At 37.8% G+C, this 23,272-nt stretch overlaps 1 protein-coding gene and 1 non-coding gene across 2 annotated transcripts in view; one reads left to right on the forward strand and one right to left on the reverse strand.

Annotated features, from left to right (window-relative positions):
• The window catches only part of MAP4 (microtubule associated protein 4), a 204,927-nt gene that overhangs the window by 175,018 nt on the left and 6,637 nt on the right, over positions 1 to 23,272 (reverse strand). The gene's annotated exons all lie outside the window — the stretch shown is intronic.
• LOC142447706 (small nucleolar RNA SNORA61) lies at positions 11,225 to 11,345 on the forward strand. Its single transcript, XR_012784366.1, has one exon. It is a non-coding gene; the product is annotated as a small nucleolar RNA SNORA61 (small nucleolar RNA).

Genomic DNA, 23,272 nt, shown 5'->3' on the forward strand with positions numbered 1-23,272 from the left:
AAGATTCATGGTAAAGACCAATCAGCTACACAAATATTTAAGTATTTGCACTAGTTCATTCAAATGCATTCCTGGTTCCTTTGGCTCTTAGTATACGTGCTGCTGAAGCAAACATGGTTCCTCTGGCTCTTAAAAAATAAATTAAAAGGCAGAGAACGGAAAATAGGGGAAAAAAGCAAAAAGGATGAAAGAAAAATGGCAAAGGAACAGGCAGACAATATTAGCCCTGAAACTAAGTGAAGTTATAGTATAGTTGCTCTTAAAGCTGAAACTGGATAATGATACACACAGACATGCTCCCTTCACACCCACACAAGAAAGTCACAGGATAAAGGATCAAGTCAACACCTTGCTTGTATTACAAACACTGTGCTTTCTAGCCATACCTAATTCACCTGACATCACATAATTGCCAAGATGCAGTATTTAAGAAGCAAGTAAAAGCCAGAAAGGACCTATCAGGCAAGGCTGCTTGGTACAGTACAAAAGTACACTTTACTAAGGGACAGATCTAGATCTGAAACTATCCTTTGATTGGCCATGCTAGCCTGGGTTTTTCATCTTCTGTAAACAGAATCATCTCCAAGCATATAGAGAAGGAAAACATTCAATTAGATTATTACAAAGTCTGAATGGAATAATGTATTAAAAAAACTGACTATTTCAATGCAGCCAGAAGTATGTCACAAAGACGCTGTAAAAATTGTATGCACATAAACATACAAAAAACTTAAAACCTCTATACTTTTAAATTAAATTCCAATAGAATAGCCATTTGGTTTGCTAAGATCTCTGGGAGTGAAAGCAGTTTGCACTGGACTATTAACCAAAAAAGGTACTCTGGTGGAGTTGTGGGTTAGGTATTGGGCTACTACCCACAAGATTGGTGGTTCGAATTCAGCAGCTGCTCTAAGAGAGAATGATGAGATGGTATGCTTTCATAAAGATTTACAGTTTCAGAAACTCTGTATAGGTCAAACTCTGGATTTGATTTTCAGTTTACTAACCTAAAGGTTGGAGGTTCTAATCCATCCAGTGACACTGCGAAAGAAAGGCAATCTGCTTCCATAGGCCATTTGTCTCTCAATGGACTGACTCTCAGCAACCCTGTAAGAGATTGTAGAACTGCCCCAGCATGGGAAACTCACACTGAGGGAAATATGACAAGGACTATATTCCCTAACTTATAACAGAGGGAATCTAGAAAGCTAGCACTCCACGGTGGGAAAGTTACCACTTTGGTAAGTTAAATTATCCTGCTTTAAATATCATTCCCACAGATTCTCCCCTGCCAGCTATGCTGCCTTAAAGTGAGCACATGGGTGATTATATCTCCCTATAGAAGCAGACATCTTTTTGTTATCTCTTCCTGCAGTGCCACCCAACTCCCTCATACCTTCCCCCAATGCAGGTATTGGGTTTCCCTACCTATGTGTTCAGGGACCTTAATGTAGATATCACCCACCTTGTAACTACTAAATGTGCATGTCTTATGGCTACCTATGAATGTCCCAAGATAGTAAAGGTTCTCTCTTCTCTCCCATTTCCATGTGGACTGTAAAATGTGTCTAACTCCTTTATTTTATTCTTTCTCCTATCTTCCCTATTCTCTAGGACTTTACTATAATCTTCATATATTATTATAACCATACAATTAGAGGCTGGTTTCCTCCGACACCCCAGATGGTTTCCAGACTGCCACATCTTTCTCATGCAGAATGGATAGTGGATTCAACCTCAACCTTTTGGTAAGACGCAACAAAGATTACAGCCCAGAAAACCTTATAGGGCAGTTCTCTATAACTCATGGGATTGCCATGAGTTAGAATTAACTCTATGGCAACAGGATTGGTTTTTGTATGTTTTTATCCGAGTTTAAGGCCACAGTTCAAAAGAAAAACTTAAAAAAGAAAAAGGGCAATAATTTAAAATCACAGATTAATATATGGAAGCAGAATTAGTACAATTATCTTGTATTTTAAGAATAAGATCTAATAAAATAGCTAAAATTAAAAACACATTAACAGTAAGAAATGCTGGGGAAAATGCCAAGAAACTGAATCAATCAGACAATGCTGGTTGAACTGTAAAGTGGTATACAAAAACACCGGACAATTTTGGCATTCCTTTAAAAATAACAAATATTTACCATGTGACCCACCAATCATACTCTGGGACATTTAATGCAAAAATACATGTACACAAATGCTCATTACAGCTTTATTAATAAAAGCAAAATACTAGAACCAGTGCTTTTCAGCAGATGACAAGCTAAACAAATCCCTATCATGGATTACTTCTTAGCAATAAAAGAATCCAGGTGGTTTCCAGTTGCTCAGCTAACTACCAAGGTCAGCAGAGTCAATCTTTCAGCTTCTCCTTAGGAAAAAAAACATACAGGGCTGTCTGTGTCTGAGAAGCAGTTTTACTCTGTACTATAAACTTACTATTAGTCAGAACTGACTTGACGGCAGGGGTATGGTTTTTGATATGCCCAAAATACTTGAAAACAGCTCAGATACTTGTACATTTATGTTCACTGAAGCATTATCATCAAAGCAAATAATTTAAACAACTAATATCCATCGAGAGGTAATAGAATGGGTAAGAAAAATGTGTATATAACTGTAAAATGGAGTATCAGTCAACTATAAAAAGATTTGATATTTAAAATGACAGGGATGAACCTCGAGTGACATCATTTATATGAAATTATCTAGAATAAGTAAATGCAAAGGAACAATAATTTATTAGAGGAAGAAATCAAAAGCTATTGGCAAACGGGTATAGAATTTGTTTGAAACGAAAAACTTCTGAAATCAGTGGTGATGAACGCACAACATGATGAATGCAAATAATGGCTGAGTGACACTTAAAAAAATAGCTTTCAATAGCAACTTTAAAAAGCACTGCTACAGTCATCGAAATCTTTATTAAACAAAAATATCAAAGTGTAACACCATTCCCAGCATAACCTCCATGTAGTTCTATACACTTCTGAAGGCAGTGTTTCCACTTCTCTAATCCTTTCACACAGAATTCTAGGCTCTTCAAGTTGTATCATGTCCTGGCATCTCTGAAAGACTCAAACCATATTCCTTTTAAATATTCATTGAGTTTTGGAAATAAAGAAAGGAGTCTGAAAAGGCAAGGTCAAGACGGGAAGGAGGGTGGGGTAAGGTTTATCAAAACAATTCTCATAGGACAGCCTTTGGTACACTGGAAGAATGAGCAGGGCCACAATCAAGAATACATTTGTCTTAGTCTTAGAAGGGAGCCTTAAAAAAAAAAAAAAGGTTCAATCAAAACAGCGGCTCCCAAAGGAATCTGCTGGGTCGTTTACACTTAGAGCAGAAAGGTCAGCTTAGAAAAGTTATGGAAAAGTCTGGAAGAGCTGAAAGGAGACATCCTTGGCCATCACACTGTATGTGATGCTCCAGGCTTATTCTTTCCTGACAGGGCATGTAGATATCTGCCCTAAGGGCCACAGTCTGACTTTCAAGGGCCTAGTCCTCTATTATTCGGAGCTGTCACTTTGTCAGCCCTTGGTTCATGGCAATCCTATGCACAATGCATCAAAATATTGCCCAGCCCTTTACCATCTATAGTTAAGTTGTGGATCAGATTGTGGTGATCCATAGGGCTTGTAATTGGTTGGTGTTTTCTAATGCCAGGCCTTTCTTTCTAGTCGATCTCAGGCTGAAAGCCACTCTGAAACCTGTTCAGCATCATAACATTCAAGCTTCCACCACCTGAAAAGTGATGGGTTGGTCAGGAATCAAACCGAGGTCTGCAACACAAAAAGCTAGAATTCTACCACTGAATTACCACTGCTCATCCTTCTTCAACTAAAAAAAAAAGTTTATATATTATGATTGCCCTAATGGAAGGCATATAATTGAAGCTGAGTTATATTTATCTTTCTTCTGATTCTTAAATCATTTACATTCCTGCCAAGTATCTGAGACCCTGGGGTGGAAGGGTGTGCTAGAAAAAAAGGTTCTGGTGACGGGGTTTTTGTATTCCAAAGGGATAATCTGGATGGGTCTTCTTGGAAGGAAAGAAGCAATAGTTTCACATCATGCTGTTTTTGTTTAATGTTTCTGACTTTGTAGCAACACTTTTTAACTTACCTTCATACATATAACTAAAAAAAAGACCTTGATGTAAATCTCTCATAGCATACTAGCATACAAAAATTAACACAAAATGAATCATATACTAAAATATAAATGTAAATATAAAACTTTAAGAAAAAACATGAGAGAAAATTCTTGGAATTGGGGACTATGTAAATAGTTAACAAGCCAAAAGCACAAAATAAAAGGAAAATCTGATCATGGATTGATTTCATCAAAATTAAAAACTCTGCCCCGGGAAAAACCCTGTTAAAATGATGGGAAGACAAGCTATGGGGTGGGAGATGCCTGATAATTACATACCTAGCAAAGAATCCATACCTAGAATCTTTAAAGAACTCTGAACACTCAATCTAAAAAAGTGATCCAATCAGAAAGTACACAAAAGACATTCTACCAAAGAGGATAGGTACATGGCAAAAAATCACATGGAAGATGTTCAAAGTCAATAGCCATTGTAGAAATGAAAATAAGGGGAGGGAGGGGGAAAAAAAAAAAGAGGACCTGATGCAAGGGGCTTAAGTGGAGAGCAAATGCCTTGAGAATGATTGGGGCAGGGAATGTATGGATGTGCTTTATACAATTGATGTATGTATATGTATGGATGGTGATAAGAGTTGTATGAGTCCCTAATAATATGTAAAAAAAGAAAAGAGGAGAAAAAAATGATTAGGGCAAAGACTGTACAGATGTGCTTTATACAATTGATGTATGTATATGTATGAACTGTGAAAAGAATTGTATGAGCCCCAATAAGTTGTTAAAATTTTAAAAAAAAGAAAATAAAAAGCCATAATGAGCTAAGTGGCACAGTCCCTCTGAAAAACAGTTCGACTGGTTCTTAAAAATAAACATGTAGTGGGGGGGCAGCAGCGGGTAAAAGGGAGACAATGTCAAGGAGTCCAGGAAGGAAAAGAGTATTTGGAAAATGATCGTGATAGCAATTGTACAATACTTATTGATATGATTGAACTATGGAATGATATATGTATTAACTCCCAATAAAATACACATGGAACTACGAAATAACCTAGCAAGCATATTCCTAGACAATTATCACATAGATATGGAAACTGAAATTTACCCAAAGCCTGTACACAAATGTTATAGTATTATTCTAACAGCCCAAAACAAGAAACAACCAGATTCCTTTAACAGGTTAATGGTTGGACAGACAATAATATATCCATATCTTGGAATACTACTCTGAAACAAAAAGAATGAACTACTATTAAAATGTAACTAAACAAACAAACAAAAAAGTAACCAAACCAAAATCTGCCATTCAGTTAATTCTGACTCACAGCAACCCCATAGGACAGGGTAGAAATGTGAGTTTTTAAGACTGTAACTCTTTAAGGGAGTAGAACCCTCATCTGTCTCTAGCCTAGTAATTTCAAACTGCTGACCTTGCAGTTAGCAGCCCAACAGGTAAAATGTAAATAAAATGCAACACCCTGGGTGAAACTCTAGAAATTCATACTGGGTGAAAAAAAATTCAAATGTACAAGTTGTATGAATATATATATATATATATATATATATATATATTCATACAACTTATATATATATAACATTGTTGATATGACCAAATAATGGCAATGACGATCAGTGGTTGTAAGGGGTTAAATTAGAGGTGGAGGTGGAAGGAAAGTGAGGTGGCTATAAAGAAATAATGTGCAATGCAGTATCTTCAAAATAGTGAATCAATACGGACTATTTTATTACTAATACCCAGGTTGTGATATTGTACTATAATTTTGCAAGATATTACCACTGGGGAACTGGATCAAGAGTACAAAAGATCTTTCTATATTATTTCTTAAAATTGCATATGAATCTAATTATATAAAAATAAAATCTAATTAAGAATTACTTTTAAAATATAAATGCAGATAAATATACTAAATATTTGGACTCTTTAAGGCAAGTACTATGAGTTAGAGAGCTTTACATCCTCAATACCTAAATAAAAATCTAGACTGTTACACAATTTTTATTAAACTATATAACCAGCACTTCAAAATCATGCTTATATAACACTTCAAAAGTCTACTTATAAACCTACTAAGTATATTCAAGAATATACTTACAAACCTAACCTAACCCAAAAATATGTTGATAAACCAAACAAAGTTCAGTTTTATTGGCTTTAAACAAAGCAACAACTCATTAAAATATAACTGCAAAAAAAGTTCCCTTTCAGAAATTTAAGTATCGGTCTGTAAAAAAAAAAAAAAAGAAATTTAAGTATCAAAAAAAATAAATTAAACAAAGAAATTTAAGTATCCTGAAATTTTTCTCACAAAGAGAACAGTGACTCACTCTTAGATACAATAAAATGGAAAGTTAATTTTTGCAGATTTAATGCTGGCTTGTTAAAAAAGAAAAATGATCTGCAAGATTCAAAAGTACAATGTATGTAATTTGAAAATTAGCATGTTGCGGAGATTTTTTTTTTTAGAGATTCTTTAGCAACGAGGAAGCATACAAATATTAAATATACCCACCCACTTGCAGTTCTTTTAGACCAAGAATCTTATTCTGTTTGTCCAAGTTTCATCATTGAGTCTCATTTTAACTAGGACTGGCTGGATACGGTGAGCATCAATAAGGCTAACACAACTGATGCCCATACCCATCATGGATGATACAGGTCTTTTTAGCTGCCAAAATATCAATATTGTAATAACAAAGCAGTTTCTTATCAGAAAGACTCAAGTTGATTCATTAATTAAAGAAAAATTAAGTACAGATAATTTCGATTGTCGTTTTGTTTTAAAAATCAATACAACTTAGCTATCTTTTCTGACTCAAGTTGTGCTGCAAGGGCATCTGATCTGAAAATATAAGTACAGTCTTCATGATGAAATAATGCAAGTAAAACCACTAATTTAACAGTCAAAAATACATGCGTTACGTTGAGAATAATAAAACCTATCCCAAGATATAAAATTAGAAAGATGACAAGGCCATGCTTACTCTGACCCTTTACAGTTCAATCTAGACACAGAAGTCTTACTTCAGAATTCAACTACACTTAAACATCTCTCCCTTAAACTTTGGCATTTACAATCACAATCACATAGTTCTAAATATACATGTAGTTGAGGAATTGTCAATCTACAGAGAATTCTACAGCAAAACAATGACTATATAAGTGATGCTACATTTTGGAAACTGCAACCAATGACATGAAACAAAATGTATCTGTATTGTTGAATGGAAAACTGATCTCTTCTGTAAACCTTCACCCACTACACAAAAAGTTTTATTTTGTGTTTTATTAGGGGCTCATACAACTCTTATCACAATCCATACATATACATACATCAATTGTATAAAGCACATCTGTACATTCTTTGCCCTAATCATTTTCAAAGCATTTGCTCTCCACTTAAGCTCTTTGCATCAGGTCCTCTTTTTTTTCCCCTCCCTTCCCACTCCCCCCTCCCTCATGAGCCCTTGATAATTTATAGATTATTATTTTGTCATATCTTGCCCTATCCAGCATCTCCCTTCACCCCCTTTTCTGTTGTCCGTCCCCCAGGGAGGAGGTCACATGTAGATCCTTGTAATCGGTTCCCTCTTTCCAACCCACTCACCCTCTACCTTCCCAGTATCACCCCTCATACCCCTGGTCCTGAAGGTATCATCCACCCTGGATTCCCTGTGCCTCCAGCTCCTATCTGCACCAGTGTACATCCTCTGCTCTATCCAGACTTGAAAGGTAGAATTCGGATCGTGGTAGTTGGGGGGAGGAAGCATTTAGGATCTGGGGGAAAGCTGTATTCTTCATCGGTGCTACATTGCACCCTGACTGACTCATCTCCTCCCCTGGACCCCTCTGCGAGGGGATCTCCAGTGGCCGACAAATGGGCTTTGAGTCTCCACTCTGCACTTCCCTCTTCATTCACTATGGTAAGGTATTTTTTTTTTTGATGATGCCTTATACCTGGTCCCTTTGGCACCTCGTGATCGTACAGGCTGGTGTGCTTCTTCCATGTGGGCTTTGTTGCTTCTGAGCTAGATGGCTTGTGCATGTTTTTTAAGAATTGACATCAACTCAAAAAATTATATAGCAACCTTAGGGGAAGTCAGTTTATGTTAATGACAGAGGAATAACTCAGAAAAGGAGGGTGAGACTGGTTGACAACTTGAGGAATGCAATCAATGTCATTAAATTGTCTTTATGTAGAAACTATTGAATTTGTGTGAATTTTCTGGTATATATTCTCAACAATAGCAACCAAATGAAATTTAGAAGAAGGTCAAGTGTGTGTATTCTAATAAAATGTATAGGGAATGTAATTTCTATAGAAAACACCAATGCACTACTAATTCCATTTACACCAAGAGTATGCTTTGTTAGTATTAATTAGTATTCTAAAGGGTACTGTGGCGGTTACACAATCTCCTGTCAATTTACGAAGGGATGGAGTCTAGCCTGTCAATCAGGTCATAGCTTGATGACCTCATTTAGAGGTTCTACAGAGATAAATAGCTCACATGGAGCTCCACTGATGGGAGTCAGAGCCCTGGAGCTGGAGAAATCACATGGAGCCCCACGGCAGCACTGAGATGCTTCCACTGCCACTGTATCCACAAGACTTTCCACCCACTGGCCTGTGATCATCTTCCTGCATTTGGTGTCACTGCAGGTGTTGTGTGAGTCTGAAGAATTTATAGACTATTGGACATATGGGCTAATACTGGACTTATAGACTTGACCTGGACTGGGCTGGGATGGTTTCTTAATATACAAAGTGTCATCTCTTGAAAACATCAATGATTACACATTAAAAAAAGAAAGAAAACATCAAAGCACCACTGATTCCACTTACACAAAAAGTATTCTTTGTTTGGCTAACTACGCAGTACTATACTAGTATTTTAAAAAGTACCATTTCCTAGTCTCATCTCTCTAAATTTTCACAACTCAGGAAGGATTCAGATTCAGGTTTTTCCAGATTTCAGAACTAGTATGTGGTAGAACTGGGACCTGTACCCAGTTTTTCACGCAGTCCCATGCTATAACCCCCATACTGTAGTTGTCTGTCACTGCTAATTGCAAAGTTTGTTTGTTTGTTTTGGCACATCTACCTCAGGCTCTTAGGCCAGCAACCCTGTCCCTGACTCCTGACTGCTGAAGTAAGCTAACTGGTTTGGTTTGCCTGTATGCTATCTCAACAGTCTCAGTTATACCAAGTATCTACAATTGTTCAGACTGCCCCAAAACATTTCTTCTGCCCCTATTATTACTGTTAACACATTTCAGCTTACTAAAGAACAGTGGTCTGGGTAGCCTGCTGACATTCACTCTTCCCAGGAGATCCATGCTACAATGGATAGTGGGGTTCAGTAGAAGGCAATCAACTATTTCAGAGAACTTCATTCCTAATCGTCTTACTTTGTATCATTAAGTATGTGGCTGTGCAGCACTGAAGTCACTATTTATAAAAATCAACATGCATAAAACAGATTATCACATTTTCATCTACTAAATTATCAAAGTTTCTTTTCTTTTAATAATTCTCTCTGCTAACAAGGGTATGCTGAGGTGAGTTCTAGTGAAAATGTACAACCTTCCAGAGAGCAGTGTTCTTTAAATATATCAAAAGCCTTACATTTATACATCTCCTGTCCCAGTCATGTAGAATCTAACACAAATAACCCAAAATGAAAATCATCTCTAGATGTTATAACAGAGGAAAAAATAAGAAAATAAAAAGCCTCTCTAAAGAATGCAGCATTAAAGAGCCATTAAAGATTAACTTTACCAGGCCACCAAAAAACAAAAATTAACTTTACAAATAGCTTTTAATAACAAGGGAAATTATATCTTAAGTTTTTTAAATGCAATATAGAAAATTATTTATTAGAAGGAACATCTAAGTGAAAAATGTGTATACTAGAAGAAGGAATGGGGGTAGTTAAGAGGAAAGGGGATTTGGAAGTACTAATCGAGACGGGAGTGGGGAGGGAGCGCTAGAACGGATTATGATTGTTGCATGAATCATCTTATAAGAGATTTGACCAGGGGGCGAGGAGTGGTTCTAAAATTGATGTGGGAGTGATTGTACAATTTTCCATAACTTAACTGAATAATTGAACTATTGAATTTTACATGATATAGAAATCACTTGCAACTGAAACTGCTGGGGTTAAAAAAAAGAATGCCAAATTATAAAAGTAATTAATCTCTTAGAGATAAGTTCCCAGTATTTCTTTTTGTCTCGATACTTCCTATGTTTTCTAATTTTTTCACTTTCTTTCATAAACAAGTATTTCTTTTACTATAAAATATTACTTAGAAAAAGATGAATATGTGGTCCTTATGGGAAATACAAACAGCATTTCTAATCTCACTGGGTAATCAATCAAAAGGTTGGCAGAAGAAATGCTAGACAATCGATCTACTTCTGAAAACTCAGCCCCTGAGGGAAAATCTCACAGAGCTTAGTTTAGCAGTTCTACTCTGGCACACTCAGGCAGCCAAGAGTTGGAACTAATCCAACAGCAACGGGGGTTTTCCACAACCAAGATCAGCATCCTCTCTCTGACAGGAGGCTGGAAGAAGCTGGGCTGCTTCACCTGTTTTGCTTTTTCTTCCCCTGTCTATGTATCACAATTGTTAAATAAGAAAACAAAGCAATGTTCTTTAGGTCTACAGTGCCAATAAAAATATTGAAATGGTAAAGCACAGGCTTCCTCACACTCAACATGCTATAACATTGTAATCAATACTGTAAAATATCTCATTACTAACATGCTTTAAATGAATGTTCTCTTATAAACTCCAGGACAAATATTTACTGATTTTCTAGAATGAAAATTACTAATGAAAGGCATCCTGCTCCCCACCCAAAAAAAAAAAAACCTAAGTCTCTAGACCCCACTACCAGCTGACAAAAGAAATATGAGGCCTGAAAAATCTGTTCTATGTCATCAGAGATGCAAGCGGCAACACTTAGCATATGAAAAGCTCTACAAAATATATGACCCAATTTTTTCAATAAATTTCAGAGGAAAAAGAGAGAATGCAGGGAATTCTGTGAAAGAGACTCTAAAGTATTAGACCAACCACCCTCCAGATCCCTTACCCCTCAGATCTAAATACTGGTCAGAATGGCTAAAAAAGGAGGAAAAGTAAAACTGATGTGGACTTGCAGCCTTTAATGAGATACAAGTTCATTTCAAATATAAAAAAGAAAAGAATCATATAATCAAATTAAGCCCTTGGATGCCTTTTATGGACCAGTTGCAAATATATATGTGCCATAAGGAAGATCTGAACACTCACTGAGGGATTTTGTTTTTAGAATTACTGTGATTATACTTAAAAGACAAATCTTTCTTTCAGTGATACATTTTAAAATATGTAACAATTATCTGGTATCTTGGATTTGCTTCCAACTAATGCACAGTAAAGAAGAGTAAGGAAATTAATAGAAATAAGCAAAACAAAACGAAAAAACAAAAACTAGTAAGTCAATTCTGACACAGGGTTTCCAAGATTGCAATCTTTACAGGAGCAAACAGCCCCATCATTCTCCTGCAGATCAGCTAGTGGATTTTGAACCACCAACCTTTACCAGGCAATGCCACCAGGACTCCTAGGTAGACATATGGAAAATCCAAATTGGGCCATGAGTTAATAATTTTTTTAACATTTTATTAGGGGTTCTTACAAATCTTATCACAACCCATACATATACATACATCAATTGTATAAAGCACATCCGTATATTCTTTGCCCTAATCATCTTCAAAGCATTTGATCTCCACTTAAGCCCTTTGCATCAGGTCCTCTTTTTTTTTTTCCCCTCCCTGCCCGCTGCCCCCTCCCTCATGAGTCCTTGATAATTTATAGATTGTTATTTTGTCAGGGTTAATTATTAAATTATTGAAGAGAAGTTTAAGGGTTTGTTGCTTGATAGTAAGCTCTCAATAACTGTGATGCACTTGAAATTTTCCATAATAAAGTTTCTAATATAAAAGAATGAGGGGCATAAAAATTACTACCATGAAATCATATTCACAGTGATAAAATAATGTTAACTATAGGAAGTTTGAGAAATAATAACCTGTGGGAAACAAGGATTTCTCCCAAGTTGTCTCCCCACAATGTAAGCCAAACTTAGCTGCTTGCGGCTGACTATACACTTGGAGGTCATCAGGAGTAGATCAGGGGTCATTCTCCCTAAGGGTTATCAGCCATCTAGAGCAAGCAGTCACCACTGTTTATCCCACAACAAGTAGGGCCCACTCCCTTCTGATAAGGATAGTGGTTATCTGTTTCCTTGTAGGAGATCCCAGAGAGGTCAAACCCACCCTAGGATGACCAAGGTTAGGCTGCCATCCTAAATCTAGGATCCGCCCATCTTGTCACATGTATACCCCTAATCCCTCCTCTTCCTATTGTGTGTATTTCCCTAGACCACCCCCTTTCATTACTGTATTACCTATAGCACAATCCCTTCCTGTGACGTATGTCCTCACCTGTAATTAGGGGGCTTGCATGTCCCCAGAGAAGATAAAAGCCTGGGCTAGCATTAAAATCTCTCTCTCCCTCCATGTGGACCACCTAGCGGGGTTGAGGTGAGCATGCTATCATGAATTTGTCTTAGTCCATTTATTTCAATACTTCTATCTCTCATGCTCTCTGTAACTTTACTATGATCCTCACTTATTATTGCTGTACAATTGCGCCTACCGGAACCATAATGATGTGTTAGGGGCTGACTTCCCCTGACAATAACCTGCAGCATTTCCCTATGAAATTGGACAGACTGAATAACACAGGTCTCTCTAATATCCTAGAAGCCTCAGTAGTGTTCTATCTTGTCTATTAATAGAATCAAATTTTATGTAATCTATATGAAAGAGCTCCAGTGGTGTAGAAGTGGTTATATGTTGGGCTGCTGTCCACAAGGTCAGCAGTTTAAAACCACTAGCCACTCAGTGGGTAACAGACAGGACTTTCTAATCTAATAAAGAGTAACAGTCTTGGAAACTCACAGGGGCAATTAGTTCTACCCTATCCTATAGGGTCACACTATAAGTTGACATTAACTTGATGGCAGTGTGTTCAGTTTGGTTTGGTAATATGAAGAAGTTTTCAGAGATCACCACAGTTTACCTGTATTATTCACCTCCTCCTTTGGAATGGCTAAATTATTACAGAGAAGCCATCCTTTCAGCAATCATTTTAATATTATCTGATTAAAAGAGAATTGTGAAAATTTTGTTCATGTATGGCAATGAGAGGCAAGCAGAACAATGACAAAAGAACAGGTCAGCCCTTGCTATCTGAAAGCAAATGCTTGTTACCTCTCATATTTTGATGCAATTTAGTAGCTAAGAGGGAGAAAAAAATGAGTGTGCATATATTTACCCAAGAATAAATAAGGTACACAATTATCACACATAGACCATTATTTTACCATAAATACTCCTAAATTCATGAAAGAACTATTTTGTAAATAAAAACAAACCTTATTTCCTGAGAAAAGTATAAAATCAACTGAAGGTCCTATTCTAACAGGATTTTTTTTTAATGACCAGTATTCTAAGTTCCAGATAATAAAAGATAATGGAGGATAAGAGATATGGAAGGCAAGGATAGAATTGACAAGAATTACCTTTTCTAGACTCAGGAAAAAAATTGATAGTAGGTAAAAATAATCTATATTACATCTCCATTTCCTTCTGCGCCATTTTCCAAGACATTTGTGCCATTATGCTACACTAAACTCTAATATCCTTAACGCAGCATTAATTGAACATACATTTATTTGGGAATTGGGAAAATGAACTACAAAATATGAGTGCAGTACCTATATATAAGAGGAAAAGATCCAGAGGGGTAGTGAGGAGGAGATGGGCCACTCAGGGTTCAGTGTAGCAACAATGAAACTCAAAACCTTCCTCTAGTTCCTGAACGCTTCCTCCCCTCCCAGTCATCATGACCCCAATTCTACCTTGCCTTGCGGACCTGGTTATACCAGAGGATGTACAGCGGTGCAGTGGGGATCTGGAGGCACAGGGAATCTAGGACAGACGAACCCCTCAACACCAGTGGTGAGAGTGGCGACACCAGGAGGAAAGGGCATGTAGAAAGGGAGAACCTATCTCGGAGATCTATGTGTAACCTCCTCTCTGGGAGATTGGCAAGGGGGAGGCGGGTGAGGGGAGATGCCGGGGAGTGTAAGATAAGATATAATAATTATTTATAAACTATCAAGGGACCAGGGTGGGATCGGGGAGGGAGGGGGATGGGGGGGGGGGAAGGGAAACAGAGCTGATTCCAGGAACCAAAGTGGAAGGTGAATTATGAGAGTGACGAGTGCAACGAATGTATAAGGGTGCTTTGCTCAATTGATGTATGTACAGATTGTGATAAGAGCCTTATGAACCCCAATAAAAAGATTTTTAAAAAAAAGAGGAAAAGAAAAAATAAAAAGGTAGAAAGACAAAATCAGTAATAAAAATGTGGAGATTCTAAGAAATTCACATACACAAAAGTTAGAACAAGTTTAACAAGACTAGTAAATACTACATCAGTATTTTTGTGTATTTCTAAATAATAGTACCAAAATTTAATGAACATAAAAAAATCAATCTCATTTACAATAGCATCAGAAAGAATTAAGTATTTAAAAGTAAATTTAACCAGGAAATAAATTTGTATAAATAAAAGTATATGACTTACACTCTAAACACCACAAAATACTGTTGAAAAACATTAATGTCCAAAATAAACTGAAAGACATGCACTTTTAATGAACTGAGAGACTTAAAATAGCAACACTCCCTAAACTGCTCTACAAATTCAATGCAATCGCTACCAAAATTCTGCCTTTCATTAGGGGAGGATTGGGGGAGAAAGGGAGAATGATCACAGGATCAACTAGAACCCCCTCCCAGGGGGTTCAAATTACAGAAAAGTGAGTGAGAGGTGATGGAGGACAATGTAAGATATGGAAAAAATAATCTATAACTTATCAAGGGTTCATGAGGGAGGGTAGGCGAGGCGGAGGTAGAGAAATGGGTAGCTGTTATCAGGAGCTCAAGTGGGAAGAGAATGCTTTGAAAATGATGTGCAATTTCTAAATCTCATAAAACTCACTTGGATCACGAAAAAAAAAAAGAAAATGATGTGCAAATGTGCTTGACACATTGGAGGAATGTATGGTTTGTAAGATGTAAGAGGTCCCCAATAAAAGTATTAAAAAGATTTCTACCTTTCTGTAGAAATTGACAATCTGATCATCAAATTCATTTAGAAATACAAGAACTTAGATAGTCAAAACAATTTTGAAAGGGGGAACAAAGTTGGAGAAGTCACCCGAATTTCAAAACATACTATAAAGTTGCAGCAATCAAAACAGTGTGATTCTGGAATGAGAAAGGAGTGATGGAGTACAATAGAGAATCCAAAAATAAACCTATGCTTATGACCAACTAATGTTATGTTATGATTTGAACTGTGTTCCCCCCAAATGTGTTAGAATCCTACTCCCTACCCTGTGGGTATAATCCTGTTGAAATAGTTGTTATGTTAATGAGGCAATACCGTAAAAGTAGGGCAAATCCTAAACCTGATCACGTCTGGGTCAGTGAAAAGCCTTATTAGACATAAAGCTGGGCCCCACTCCCACAAGGGTATCATATCCTTTATTTATATTGTGAATAAGCAATGGGTCACATGCACTTCATATTTGCATAGCCCCAGCCCAGACATTTGACAAATGTTACAAAGGCAATAGCTGGAATGGACACACTAAGTAATTCACAACACAGCAATGACCAAGAGACAAGAAAACATATGTTCACATAAAAAACAGTGAACAAACGTTCATAGTAGTATAATTCATAACAGCTTAAAACTAGAAACAACCAAAATGTCCGTAACTAATTAGCAGCTAAACAAAATAAGATGTATTCCATATTGATGTACTACTCAGTCATAAAAAAGAACATTTACACATACACACACCCCAGGGGTATTATCAACAGAAACGTGGGTGGAGGGTTACAGCGATCAGGGTAAGATATGAAAATAATAATAATTCATAATTTATCAAGGGGTCACAAGGATTGGAAAGGAAGAGGAGCTGATACTAAGGGCTCAAAATTAGAAAATGATGATGGTCATGGTAGGGGGAAGGTGGGGCGAGGAGCGGAGGAAGGGGGAACCAATTTCAATGATCAACACACAACAGCACCCTCCCTCCCCAGGGTGGGAAGGACAACAGAAACCGTGGGGGACAGGAGACAGTGGTCAGTGTACGATATGAAAATAATAATTTATGATTTATCAAGGGGCCAAAAGGGTGGAAGGGGACAGGGACAGAGGGGAAAAGAGAAGCTGACTCCAAGGGCTCAAACGAAAGTAAATGTCTAGAAAATAATGATGGTAACATGTACAAATGTGCTTGTTACAACTGATGTATAGATTGTTATAAGAGCTGTAAGAACCCCCAATAAAATGATCTTAAAAAACAAATCAGTTAATTATTTTTAAAAAGAAACATTGATACCCACCATAACAGAGAGCCCTGGTGGTGTGGTGGTTACTACAAGGTCAGCAGTTGGAAACCACCAGCCACTCCTTGGGATAAAGAGGCACTTTCTACTCCTGTAAAGAGATACAGTCTCAGAAACCCACAAGGGCAGGTCTTCTTGCCCTACATGGTTGCTTTAAGTCGGAATCAACTTGTTGGTAATGAGTTTGAGCATTCTGATAACATGAATGAAACTTGAAAATATTTCTCATAACCTTAAAAGAGGAAGAAGCATACACAAAGGCCATTTAAATGTAATATCCATAATAGGCAAACCAGTAGAGATGGGGAAGACAGTGGTTGCGGAGCTAAGAGGTGTAGGAGGATAGGAAATAGCTGCTAATGATCACACGGTTTTTATCTGGGGTAAGGAAAATAATCTGGAATTGGACAGTGGTGATGATTTCACATTTGAAATATGCAATCACTACTGAACTGTACACTTTAAAATGGTAAAGTTTGTGTTATGAGTTATATCTTAGTTTCTTTTAAATGTGAAATGACTATGCCCAAAGCTAGAAGTTGGTAAAAACACCAAAAAAAGAATGCTTACCCATTATGGAGTCCAGAAAGGCTTTCTAAATGTGACAGCCCAGCTGATACTAATGACATTTAATCTGTGCTACCCTGCTGCCCCCCACCCCAAAGTCCTCTCTAAACTCAAAAATCTGTACTGCCATTCTATGGAACAACACTCCCACAGTACAAAACAATTTCAATAAAAATATGTTCGTACAAGGAAATGACTAAGAGCTGTCCTGAATCTTCTTTAAAAAATAAAATGGATTAAACCTGCATTCACATAGTTTCACAAAAATACAACTCAGTGTGTGGCGTCACCATAGGAAGTATGGAACCTGTTCCATAAGGATCTCTGTTCTCCACTGTCATCTACCACCTACTTCCAATATCCTCTAAATTACTCCTTCAACTAACAATCATAACCATTACATTGAAAACAACTAACTGTGCCTCTTATTTCAGAGCTTAAATGTAATATATTTTCATTATAATTTTGTATATAAATTACAGCAGAAAATCAGAATCAAGATCTCTTCTGGTGGACTTTGAGCCTCTATTTCAATCATACCTAAGCACAAGAACAGTTTGTTCTAATAACATGGCACTGTATGATACCCACTTTCCCAACATAATCGCTGAAGTCAAAGTGGGTGCATAAGCAAATGTGGTGAAGAAAGCTGATGGTGCCCGGCTATCAAAAGAGATAGTGTCTGGGGTCTTAGAGACTTGAAGATAAACAAGCGGCCATCTAGCTCAGAAGCAACGAAGCCTGCGTGAAAGAAGCAATCTCTTCTGGAAATAATTCCTAAACTAATAAAAAGCCATAAGAAGAAGAAAATAATTTTTTAAGCATGAAGTTTATCTTAGCTATCTAGGGCTACTCTAACAGCAATACCACAAGTAGATGGCTCTAACAAGCAAATTTATGTTCTCATCGTTTAGGAGGCAAGAAGTCTGGTGTCAGGTTGCTGGCTCTAGTAGGGAAGGCTTTTTCACTCTGTGTGCTCTGGAGGAAAGCCACTCTTTAGGCTTCAGCTCCTAGGCAAACTTCTGTGGCTCAGCAGCTGTCTTCCTCCATTTCTGCTTCCTTCTTTATCCTAATCTGCTTTTTCTCTTATGTAAGAGATTGCCTCTGAAGACACACAACATAAATCCTGACTCGTTAATATAATGGAGACAATGCAGTACTAAATGGGATTACAGCCATGAACATCTCCAAACCAAACCAAACTCACTGCCATAGACTCAATTCTGACTCCAGCAGAGCCACAAAACTGCCCCTAGGGGTTTCCAAGACTGTAACCCTTTACAGGTGTCCCCTTTATCTCTGAGTGGCTGGCGGTTACCAATTGCTGGCCTTGAGGCTAGCAGCCCAACATGGACCCACCATACCACCAGGGCTCCGAGCCATGAACAGAGTGATTGGAATTTACCCTGTATTTTTGGAAAACACAATCTACTCAGCAATAAACACATCAAAATTAGAGATGTAGGAAGGGTAACAACAGTATAGACGGGTAACAATAGCATAAATCAGGATTCAAAAGTCTCCTTTGGAACACTGAACAGAAAATATCAAAGAAAATAGGAGATAGGTTCAGAAAACTAATCAACACAAAGACCAGGCTTACTATCGGTTTTAGGGAAAAGCATCCAGAGGTGAGTTCACTTCTAGAAAGTATACGACAGCACTGAGAAGCAGATAGTAAAAGGGGAGAAGAAAATAAAATTATTCTGAAGCAGCACTAATAGAATCTAAATGGTAAGCTTGCCAAGGACAGGCATCTCTTGAATTCCTTAATCACTTCACTTCCAAGGACTTACACAATGTCTGGATCAGACTATATCTTGAAATCTTTATTAAATTTTAGATGCCAACTGACATCTAAAAGGATGTCCAGAGGATGATGCCCAAGCCAGCAAATGGTTTACAAAGCATATTTCATGGGCCGTTGCAAACAAAGAAACTGTTTAGTCTAGAAAAGACGTAAGTGGAACATAATAACTGTCATTCTACTGTAAAGTAGAAATCAGAGCTACAGGGAGTGACTAGAGACAACAGAACTAGAACTACTAAACAGAAACTACAGGGAAGCAGGTATGAAATCATGGTCAAAGAAGTGCTTCTAAGACAACACATTTCAATTCATCCAAGGTGTAGTATAGCACCGACAAAACACACAACCTTCCTCTGGTTCTTTAATGTTTCCTCCCCCCACAATCATGGCCCCAGTTCTACCTCATAAATCCTGCTAGATCAGCGTATGTAACTGGTACAGATAAGAGCTTTCAATAAGCAGAATCCAGGATAGATAAACCCCTCAGAAACAGTAGTGGGAGCTATTCCATGAAGGTACAGGAAGAGAAGAGGGGAGGGGGAATTGATGGATGCTCAACCCCCTCCAGGGGGACGAATAACAGAATTGTGGGTAGAGGGAAACATCATATGATGTAAATTATAAATATTTATAATTTATTAAGGGTTCAAAAGGGTGGTAGGGTATGGGAGGGAAGGAATAACGAGGAGCTGCTATCAAAGGGCTCAGGTAGAAAGAAAATGTTTTGAAAATGATGATGGCAACATATGTAAAAGTTCACTTGATATAACTGATTGTGGATTGTTATAGTATCTGTAAGAGCCCCTGATAAAATGATTTTTTAAAATAAATAAATAAATACAACAACAAATTGGCAAACCTGGAATGGGTACCTGCCCTGCTGTGAAATCCCTCCTCTGGGGATGGGGGTCTGGAGGAATCATTAGCATTATGTGAAATGCCAGACTAGACTATTTCTGAAAACTGAGCAAGATTATCTTTAACATCTCTTCAATTGTATGATTCCCTAAGAGGAAGAATCCAGAAAAGGAATCCCTTTCTTAATACTGCCTAAGGTAAAAATAAATAAATAGGGACAGGGTGGGGTAAAGGGGAGCTAATATCAGAGAGTTCAAGATTAAAGAGAATATTGTGAAACTGACTGTGGTAGCAACTCTACAACACTGCTTGATGTGATTGATCTATGGAATGTTATCTGTATTATCTACCAATAAAAAGTTTTTTGAGAAATAAACAAAGAATAGAAAACTTTTGTCACTTCAAAAGAGCAATCCCCCCAAGAAAATTAAAAATAAATATACATAAAGAAATAAATAAAAGCACAATCCCACCGAGAAGGAATGAAGGCTGACTGGTCAGTCCGGATATTGCTTGAGGTCAAGCACAGGTGCAAGAACAGGTCATTGATTCCAGCTATCGTCACTCACTTCCTGTTTGACCAGGAGAATGGACTTGACATTGCCAGGTGGCAGAAAAAGAATGGTTTAAAATACCACTGTGACGGGAGTATAATTTAAATTAGTTAACAATTACAAAATGCCCTGGGAATTTACTTTATGTGATAGTTAAAATTACCTTTCCTATTTTACACATACATTAGGATTGAACAAATAAGTAAATCTGTTACAAATAAAAGCTAGGCTTATCACTGTCAAAGACAAAGCTGCAAAGAACGAAGGGAGGAAAGGCTAGGATGAAACTTGTCCTGTTGGATGTAAGTCAGAAATAGCCGTATGAACTCATTGACATTTATAGGCTGACAGGGAAATAAACAGATTATGTGTGTATACATGGGTCAGTCATACATGTGTACAACATATATTTCCTAGCTCTGTCCCCTGAGAGCATCTAGTAGTGACACTCCAGCCCTGTGACAAAGTTTCTAAATTCTCTTCTCCAATGAAAGGATCAGGGATCCTTGAAGAAATGGCTGATTCTAAGGCTGGAAAGGGGAAGACACAAGATTATATCATTTTACAATGCCTATAATTAGGAATACTCAATGGTTAAAAGTGGGACAACTGACGCAGCAAATACAGTACTAAATTATAACCCCGTTTAGGGGGGCAGGATTCATGAATCCATAGCAACATCATTTTTTTAATCAATAAGTGGGAGGATAACACATTTTTCTTAGAGAAGAAGTCTACACATCATACATGTAGAAGGAATGAGGAAAACAGAAAATCACGGATACAACAGAAGGAAAGACTACCGGTCCTTTACCGCCCTCACAATTGCTCCTATACTTGGGCCATTGTTGGCAGCCACCCTGTCAATGCATCCTGTGCAGGACCTTTTGTCTTTTCCACTGTCCCTCTACTTTACGAAGTGTGATGTCCTATCCAGGGGCTGGTCCCTCCTGACAACTATCCAAATTATGTTAGATGAAGTCTTGCCACCTTTGCCCCAAAGAAGCATTCTGGCAGTGAATGATACTACCTGTATTCTTCACCAGCACCGTAACTCAAATGCACTGATTCTTCTGTCTTCTTTGTTCATTGCCCAACCTTCGCATGCACGTGATACAATTGACAATGCCATAGCTTGGATCAGGTACACCTTAGTCCTCAAAGTAACCTCCTTGCTTTTGAAGAGTAATGGTCAGTTATTTGTAGAATATGCCTCAAATTGGCCTTGTCAGACTTTTCTTGTGGTTAGCCTGAGGTGACTGATTTGGGGAAGAAAAACAGAAAATATATACCCCCTTTCTGCTCACATATCTGTGAGTATATATCAACAACTCATTACCAATTGGTAACCAAAGTTACCAATGTTAACTTTGATAACGATGAAGGTTGTGTCTGCCCTGATATCCTTTCTATAAAATGACTGTTTTTCCTTTTTAAAAAACTTTGTGAGCTATTAGAAAAACCAGTCAGCAAGACAAGCTCACCGGGGGGGGGGGGGGGGGGGGAGCGGGGAGGGAGGGGGGAAAAAAAGAGGACCTGATGCAAAGGGCTTAAGTGGAGAGCAAATGCTTTGAGAATGATTGGGGCAGGGAATGTATGGATGTGCTTTACACAATTGATGTATATGTATGAATTGTGATAAGAGTTGTATGAGTCCCTAATAAAATGTAAAAAAAAGAAAAGAGGAGAAAAAAAAGAAAATGATTAGGGCAAAGAAGGTACAGATATGCTTTATACAATTGATGTATGTATATGTATGGACTGTGATAAGAGCTGTATGAGCCCCTAATAAATTGTTTAAAAAAAAAAAAAAGACAAGCTCACCTTCTAGGGGAAGGGAATTAAGCACTTCCTCTTGGAATATTTAAGAAGAGAAACTGTGAGGCTATGCAAATACCCACTGTCTCCTTAAAGTTCCATCCACTAATTTAAGAATTCATCAATTAGTCTTGCCTGTAGCAGTTACTATTGCCTTGCTATGAGTCAGAACCAACTCAAGGGTACCTGATAACAAGTCTTTTAAAAACATCAAGGAAAGAAAAATCAGAGACTGAGAGACCATTACAGCCTGAAGGGAACAAAGGAGGCACAGCATAGAAATGCAATGTGTTCTCCTAGATTGGATCCTGGAACAGAAAAAGGAAAGATTGGGGAATTAGCTAAAAGAATCATCCTCATGTCATTGCTTTCTTAATTTTGACACCTCTATCGTGGATAGCTCACCATGGTACCACAGTGGTTGCACACTGGGCTGCGAGCCACAAGATTAGCAGCTCAAAACCACCAAGTGCTCTGTGGGAGAAAGACAGGGCTCTCGCCTCCTGTGAAGAGTTAGTCTCAGAAACTCACCAGGGCAGTTCTACCCTGACCTACAGGGCCACTCTGAACAGACATCAACGTGATGGCAAAGAATTTGGTGATTCTTGATCATAGTTAAATAGGCTAACATTAAGGGAAGAGGGATAGAGGGCATACAACTCTGGAAATCTGAAATTATTTCCAAGTAAAAGGAGGGGTTTTAATGTATTTTTCTTGAGGGTAGTGCAGAGTGGAGACCCAAAGCCCATTTGTAGGCCATTGGATATCCCCTTACAGAAGGGTCTGGGGAGGAGACGAACCAGTCAGGGTGCAGTGTAGCAACAATGAAAAATACAACTTTCCTCTAGTTCCTAAATGCTTCCTCCCCGCACCCCACCCCACTATCATCCCAATTCTACCTTGTAAGTCAGGCTAGACCAGAGGATGTACACTGGCACAGATAGGAACTGGAAACACAGGGAATCCCTTCAGAG

Source organism: Tenrec ecaudatus, chromosome 4 (genome assembly GCF_050624435.1).
Source record: "Tenrec ecaudatus isolate mTenEca1 chromosome 4, mTenEca1.hap1, whole genome shotgun sequence".
Classification (NCBI taxonomy): domain Eukaryota; kingdom Metazoa; phylum Chordata; class Mammalia; order Afrosoricida; family Tenrecidae; genus Tenrec; species Tenrec ecaudatus.